The sequence below is a fragment of the Vigna radiata genome, unplaced genomic scaffold (genome assembly GCF_000741045.1).
Source record: "Vigna radiata var. radiata cultivar VC1973A unplaced genomic scaffold, Vradiata_ver6 scaffold_174, whole genome shotgun sequence".
Taxonomy (NCBI): Eukaryota; Viridiplantae; Streptophyta; class Magnoliopsida; order Fabales; family Fabaceae; genus Vigna; species Vigna radiata.
In genome coordinates this window covers 258,011-266,440 of record NW_014542550.1, presented here as the reverse complement: position 1 = coordinate 266,440, position 8,430 = coordinate 258,011, and the positions used below count along the sequence as shown (strand labels likewise).

The 8,430-nt window shown below is 33.3% G+C and overlaps 1 long non-coding RNA gene across 4 annotated transcripts; it reads right to left on the bottom strand.

Moving 5' to 3' along the window:
* Positions 1 to 313: 313 nt before the first annotated feature.
* Positions 314 to 6,078, bottom strand: LOC106780242. Of its 4 annotated transcripts, none has more exons than XR_002666532.1 (7): positions 5,790 to 6,078; positions 3,949 to 4,061; positions 3,777 to 3,849; positions 2,098 to 2,201; positions 1,605 to 1,645; positions 1,348 to 1,416; positions 314 to 597 (listed from the first exon to the last, which is right to left on the bottom strand). It is a non-coding gene; the product is annotated as an uncharacterized LOC106780242 (long non-coding RNA). The 4 variants fall into 4 exon arrangements; XR_002666533.1 differs by having other exon boundaries at positions 3,777 to 3,884; positions 3,995 to 4,061; XR_002666531.1 differs by lacking the exon at positions 5,790 to 6,078 and having other exon boundaries at positions 3,777 to 3,884; positions 3,995 to 4,611.
* Positions 6,079 to 8,430: the final 2,352 nt, after the last annotated feature.

Sequence of the window (8,430 nt, the reverse complement as noted above, 5' to 3'; positions counted from 1 at the left end):
CCGTATATAACACTTGGTTACATATGACTTACATACGGAAAAAAATCCTTATATAAAACTGTCGTAGCTAAAATATATACGGAAAATCCGTATATAAAATTCGTATGTAACTTTTGGTTTTATAAAAAAAAATTATCCTAATTTTTTATTCCTTATGCAGCGCATAAACTTACATCAACAACCACGCTTTTAATATATACTCATAATATACACACAAACCATCTTAAACATATACTAATTGGATCTACATTAAACAATTTAAAGTCCAAAACTTTAAAACAATTTGTATACATTAACACTTGATAAAATTCAGAACAAACTCCATTAAAATCTGGACAACAAATTTTATTCCACCACTAATACATGTATTTCTTGATCAAAATAATTGACCATGCACGACCAAATTATTTACATTGAAAGATTTAATACCATACACAAAGTGTTCCAAGAAAGCACCACTACCTATACTATGAAACTCATAAATATATCTATAATGAATGATACATACATGAAAATTGGTTAATGCTTTTATGCCCCCTATTCTTTTTGACACTAAATCATGGGCTTTGGCGGCGTCAACTTCAATTGAATAAGCACCTGCAACAAAAGCAAGAAAAGATCAGAGAAAGATTCCCACCAAAATCAATATTTTATCATCTACTATTCACATTAACATAACCAGCACCTGATGCAGGAAAGCAAATTGTATAACCAATATAAACTACAAAAATTGAATAAGATGTAGACATACAAGTAAAAATAAAAAGACCTTATTGTAGATTGGATGCAAAGGCAAGGCATCACTCATATTGGATAACAAATAGGCCATATAACTGGAGTAGGAAAGGGAGATGGTGATCGCCATTAGAAGAAGGTGAAATTACCCATGTTTGGGGGAAACAAAACCTTTAGATTGGATGGTAAAAGTTACTCCAAACAGAAACAACAAACAACTTTTTTCACAAAATTATGGCCAATGTAATTTGATCTTACATTAATTATGCAATTTTGTCTCATCCAACTATAATATCAACAACCCTTAGTATCAAATATTCAACTTTACAAACTTAAATTGCAATTAAATCAAGAAATTTAAAATAAAAAAGTTTTGTATTGTTAAGTCTTGTATATCAGGTTTTCCAAATCTAATCAAGATGATCTCATTGTGTAATATTTATTAAGGTAAAATCCACAGAGGATGGTCTATTAAGGTCTGATTAAATTTTCTCTCCTACGTATGGGTCACTGTATCATTCTTTATACACAAGTTGACTTCATCATATGGATAAACTTGAGCTCATTTTTCATTTCCTAACATTACAAGTAAATTAGACTTCTAGACATTACCTCTTGTCTGTAGGACAATAGCACATCATCTAAATATTCTTGCTTTGAGAAAACCTTGACAACAACACCCTGCAGAAACATGAATATATTTTTGTCCGATGATGCACAAGCTAAATTTCAATTGAACTAAAAAAGGACTTTAAATGGTAGTGATTTGAGTTGCAACATAACCAATAATGTAATGTATACAAAAAACTTAAACATGTTAAGCAAGATGAAATTTAAAACAGAAATTATAGGAAGAGGAAAGAACATACCTATCAATACCACATAGCATGATACACAGTTCCACAAGATCCTGCAAACCAATAATAGAAAGGTAAATAGAAAACACTCAAGCTGATATAGCATGCCAATGGACAATAACTATTAATCACTATATATTATTGGTTTTACAAATGCATCAAATTAAGGTGATGAGCTTAATAAAGAAGCAAACAAATTACAAAAATAGAGAGTAATCACCCTTACTTTTATACTAGTAATGTAGTATTAGTCTCTTAATTCTTGATATTCTAATAGTAACATAAACAAACTCAACCACCCAGGTAGAGGATTCTAGATGTGTGTCGTTTTAGAGTATTTTAGGGTTGAATACCATCATCTCTCGGGTTTTCTGCTACATAAGTACACTCTTGCTTTCCACCCCCTTCTGGAAAATTATATTCCACAAGATTATCCTTGCAAATAGTGATAGAAGCAGAAGTTAATAGACAGACCCCCGGCATGCATGTATTTGAACTGACATACCTCATCACCATCTTCTCACTTACTCCTCCAAAAGAGTAACAACACGCCCCAAACCAGTTGTCAGCCACTCTCTCCAATTCACTGATGGCATTTCAACAAAATTCCTAAACAAGAATATCAAACCAAATCTCAACAAAATTCCTAAACAAGTATATCAGACCAAACCTCAGCAACAAAAACATTAATTAAACCATTAGCCCATGACCATATGACTACCAGCACATTAACTTCTCTCTAAAATAATTCAACCTCATATACCAATCAACCATGTGTGACAGAAGTATGAACTCTCAATGGTACTACCCATTGTTTGGAGGTATAATGCACAGACACGCATATCACATGCAAAGCATATCAGTTAAGGCGATAGACTAGTTCAGAAACTAAGATGATATGATACTGCAAAATACATATTTAGAAATGTATAAAAATTCATTCAAAGACAACAAATATATAACTGAAATGGTACAAATCCAAATTGAAATCACATTTTTTAGACATTGTCAAAATCACTGTCATCATAAATTATGTTTACTACTTAACACTATCAATTAAATTACTTATTTAAAATAATCTATAAATCGTACATCTACCCTCCTTGATCTATGAAGAAACAATGTCTATATTTATATATTACGCATACTTATATGTTTATTGTAACTTTATCGAATATAAATGCTTTAAAAACGTGGCTACTTAACCAGCATGTATGGGTGAAGCATTAAAAAGCAGCAGCATCATATCATCATATGCATAAAACAAATAAAAGTATTGGCGACTTTTAATATAAACCTCATTGTCTCTTTTGATCAAAACATACACTGAAATATAATTCATGTAAAACTCTAATTTTTATGTTCTATTTTGGTAACCTATGTTGACTTTTAATATAAACTTCTGACAATCATGTTATCATATATAAACACTCTCTTTCCTTTTCTCTGTTCAGCATTGAACTCATGTATGCATGTAATGTACATGACATGTGACGTTTGTGACATGGTATGGATGAATGGTATGATTCACATGAGTGGCCCAAATGGGGGTGATTCAACTTGGGTGTGTGGATATAATCATTTTGTAGAAAAAATATGCTTACATAAGAGAGACAGAGGTATTTCATATCATGGGAAGTATAATTAAATAACTTTATTGGAGGACTGTTTGGTGAAAGCAAGAACANGATTTTTTTAATTAAAAAGTAACTTAATTATTTAATTCCAAACAAGTTCCATGATGTATCATATAAGTCTCTAATTGATTAAATGACGTAAGAATGGGTGTGGAAAAACGAGGCTGGGAAAGACAATTGTTGAAGGTGACTTCTATGGACTAATTAACCAACAAATCAAACACATTTTTTTAATTAACACATAATAAAAGGGGAAAATGGTTTTTCATTAATCCATTGTTTGATCATCACCATAAACAATATTATATATATATATATATATATATATATATATATATATATATATTCTATCAACCAATTTTCTGGAAAACTTTCCATAATACACAAAGACAAAGATAACACTTTAAATTCTAAAACTCACAATAAATATAACTCACAAAATAATGATCAATAAAACTTTGGTTCAGTATTCTCTCCCGTCAATTAGTAATATAATTGAATGTCAACATAACATTTTCAAACAACTATGTATAATGAAAAGAATTACCTTGGTGGGAAGTGGTAATATTAGCATTGATTCAGAGTTGATTTAGCTTTTGATCTTGTGGTCCCTTACCAGACTTCACGAGGCAATAAGCTTGGGAAATCAACAAAACTACTCCCAACCCCAGGTTGAAGAAAAAAGGGAACAAAGAAATAAAATTATATAATAGTAATACCTTAATTAGATGGCCTTGGACACATATTTTTCGTAATTCGTTGTACCTGATGGTTAGCAACAAGGCCAGGGCACTTGTAGTTACTTTTATTTGATATTCTCCCTATATATAGCCTGCAATCATATATCACATTGAAGAAAATTGAACTTGTTTATGCATATCTAAGCATACCTTATTGATCATTCTCATGTTTCACAAAGGTAAAAGTAACATAAGCAAACCTATTGTCATGTCGATCCGCAAGAATTGAGATCATCAAATCAATAAAGCTCAATACAAACCTCAATATCATTATTGCCATGTCTGAGGTTTTAGAGAAATCAATGATGAGAAACAAAATTAGGGGAAGAAGATAATAATACAATTAGTAATGAACTTAATAGTTCTGCACTAATAACAGAAGAAACTAAAAGTTGTAGATGAGAAAGGATGTGTAATCGAACTTGATAGAAAGGATTCAGCAACTAATTGAATCTCGTGACAAAAGTGCCGAGACACAAAGAGATTTGCCAAAAAAACTATTCCTAAATCCCATATTCTCCTTGTTAGAAAATAACTTCACCCTTTTGGGGCCTAAAAGATGGAAATGCAACCTAATTATACCCACGACAACATTAAAAAAAAGTGTAGTAGCAATCAGTGAAGATCATATTTACAAGATAAATAATCATCTATATCAATCACTGAAAGAATATATTAGGGTGAAAGAATAGTTAATTATTTAAATAAATACTCCATGAAATTAATTAATGTGAGGCTCTTATAATAATTCATATTCCTAAACAAAGTTTCACTCTACCAAATGTATCCTTTACCAAAAGTTATTCATTAGGTGAGAAAATAATAGAGATAGGTCATGTCCAAGTAAAGACAATACTAAAGTAAGGTACCCTACTTTCACAGCTTCCATAATGGCATATAAGGATGCATCTCACAATAAAACAAAAATGACCATCACACAAGTATATATATTGAGAATTTCAATGAGAAACCTTTCTCTATTCAATCTAAATTGAATGAACTTAAAAGATGGAAACCAAAAACAAAAATTAAATTAGAGGTGCAGAACGTAAGTGCAAAAGCAAAGTTGAGTATTGAACATTTTAATCAATGAAAATGAAAGCGATTGCATAAAAAAGTAAATTCAATGTAAAACTAACTTCAGAAAACAACAAAGTCAATTACAGACAAGCAAATGACCGTGAATCAAGCTTGAAACTGTATGAATCTTGAATCGATGTAGAGAAGAGATAATGAAAGGAGTGAGCACTTTAGAACATCACCCACTTGATTAATTCCACCATGGCAGCAAAAATTCCAGCATGGCAGCCACTTAATTATTGCTTACAACCGCTCCATTTACAAACTCTCATAGCAACCCATGACTAAAAAAAGGGAGACTCATGACTACAGTAGACAGGTAAATATGTCAAATTCCACTCATTTTGAATGAAGAAAAAATGGAACCAAAATATACAATGTATATACACGGGNACAAAAACAGGGCAAATATAAATAGTGAAGTAAGAGGCCTAAAAACAGTAGTTAACATCCATCAAATAGCAACAGAGAGTTAAACCTACAACAACTTAAAAGCTAAATAAAAATCAAATTGCTATAAACTAATTTGCAATTANGTTAAAGGCATGACCCAACATAACAATGTCAACGTAAGCTTGAGTTTGAATATATTTTGCGAGAACCAAAAACCCCAGCTACTGGTCAACGACACACTCGAGCAGAGCAAGATGTTATTTGACTCTGATTTGAGATGAAGAACCCTAGGAGAAAAGGGTCGTTTTTAAATTGCTTTATATTGGGTCATTATAATAGCGACTAACCAAGCTAAGAATGAGCGATGAAGCGCGAGAGTGAGTTCAGCGAGAGGAAGGGAGCGCGAGAGTGTAGGAGAGTATGTAACCGATAGTGAACGACGACGCGGTAGTGAGTGATGGCTACGAGAACGAAATGTCGGTGCAAGAGTGGAAATGAGAGGTTCTTTGTGTTGTGTGAGGAAGAAGGAGAAACACGATTTCGGTGGGAGAGTTCAAGTGAGAGGTTCTGTGAGGAATAGGGAAAAACGAAAGTGATTTTAAGAAAGAGGTAAAAGTCAGAGTGATTTTAAGAGAATGCTAGGTTAGAACTTTTAATTTTTAATTATTAATTTTCTTAAAATCTGTACGTAAATCATTACATACGGAAAAATCCGTATATAAATCAATTTTTAATATTTGTATATAATATCCGTATGTAACAGATTTTTTATATACAGATTAAAATCCGTATGTAATAATCCGCAGGTAAATGGCTATTTTCATGTAGTGATAACCTATTATGAAATTTCATTGGTGTGCCAGGTTTGGGTTTGTCACTTTTCACATCAGGGTGTTGGTGAACCAATTCTCCTTCCTTATCTGTCTCCTGATGATCTTGTGCTCCTAGTACAAATCTTATATGCACAAACTAAAGAACACTACACTAGAGCACAGAATTAGCCCAAAAAAATAAAAACAGTAAAAGAGATAAACTTTTTTTTTTAATTTTCATTTTTTTTTCAGAAAGATAAAGATAAAAAGATAAAAATAAAATAGAAAGGAAAATAGATAGAAAGATAGAAAGATAGAAGATGGAAAGATAAGGAGAAGAATGAGGAAAAGAATAAGGAGAAAGATAGAAAGATGGAAAGATGAGGAGAAGAATAAGGAGAAAGATAGAAAGATGGAAAGATGAGGAGAAGAATGACGAGAAGAATAAGGAAAAGTTATTATTTTATTTTATTTTCATTTTTTTAAAACAGAAAGATGAAAATAGAAAAATAAAAACAGAAAAAGATATTTTTTTTTCGTTTTTTTTTTAATTTTTTTTAGAAAGATAAGAATAAAAACAAAAAGATAAAAACAGAAAAAGATATAATTTTTTTATATTTTATTCTATGTGTGTGTGTGTTTGTATATGTCTATGTGTTTGTTTGTGTGTCTGTGTCTGTGTGTGGTATTGTGAGTGTGTGTGTGTCTGTGTTTGTGTCTCTGTGTATATGTGTGAGGGTGGGGTGTGTGTGTGTCTGTCTATGTGTGTGTGGGTGTCTGTGTGTGTGTCTTTGTGTATGTCTGTTTGTTTGTGTGTGTGTCTGTGTTTTTCTCTCTGTCTGTGTGTCTTTGTGTGTGTGTGTCTATGTGCGTGTGTGAGTGTCTTTGTATGTGTGTGTCTGTGTTTGTGTGTGTGTGTATGGGTGTGCACGTTTGTCTGTGTTTGTGTTTGTGTGTGTCTGTGTGTGTCTGTGTCTGTATGTGTGAGTGTGTGTGTGTGTGTGTCTGCGTTTGTGTGTGTATCTGCGTGTGCGTCTTTGTGTCTTTGTGTCTCTGTGTGTGTGTGTGTGAATGTGTATGTGTGTGTGTGGGTGTGTGTCTGTGTGTGTGTATGTGTGTGTCTTTGTGTATGTGTGTGTGTTTGTGTGTTTCTATGTGTGACTATGTGTGTGTGTCTTTGTGTGTGTGTGTCTGTGTCTATGTGTGTGTGTGTGAGTATGTGTGTGTCTGTGTGTGTGTGTGTGTGTGAGTATGTGTGTGTCTGTGTGTGTGTGTGTGTTTGTGTGTCTATGTCTGTGTGTGTATGTGTGTGTGTCTTTGTGTCTTTGTATTGTATGTGTGTGTATGGCTGTGTGTATGTGTGTGAGTTTGTGGGTGTGTGTATGTGTGTGTCTGTGTGTGTGTATGTGTATCTGTGTGTGTCTATTTATTTGTGTGTGTGTGTGTGTGTGTTTGTGTTTCTGTGTATGTGTGGGTATGTGTGTGTGTCTTTATGTGTGTGTGTGGGGGGAGCGTGGGTTTGGGTGTATGTGATTGTGTGTGGGAGTGTATGTGTGTGTGGGTGTATGTGTGTATCTGTGTGTGTCTGTGTGTGTGTGTGGGTGTGCGTGTATGCATGTATGTGTATGTGGGTGTGTGTGTGGGGGGTGGGGGTGTGTGTGTGGGGGTGTATGTTTGTGTGTGTGTGTGGGTGTGTGTGTACGTGTATGTTTGTGTGTTTATGTGTCTGTTTGTGTGTCTGTGTGTGTGTGATTGTGTCTGTGTGTGGTATTGTGAGTGTGTGTGTGTGTGTGTTTGTTTGTCTGTGTGTGTGTCTCTCTCTCTTTGTGTATATGTGTGTGGGGGGCGTGTGTGTATGGGTGTCTGTGTGTGTGTGTCATTGTGTGTGTTTGTGTGTGTGTCTCTATTTCTGTGTGTCTTTTTGTGTGTGTGTGTCTATGTGTATGTGTCTCTATTTTTGTGTATGTGTCTATGTGTGTTTGTGTGTGTGTCTATATGAGTTTATGTGTGTTAGCAAAATGATGAAGATGAAGTTTTGATGATGCCCAAATTAAGTCATGATTTATCAAGATTCATGAAGATCCTTTGAAGACTTATTTTTGTTATGAAAAGCTTTTGTAATAATTATAGTTTAATTGTTTAGGACTTAGATTTGTAGTAGGTTTTGATTCTTGTA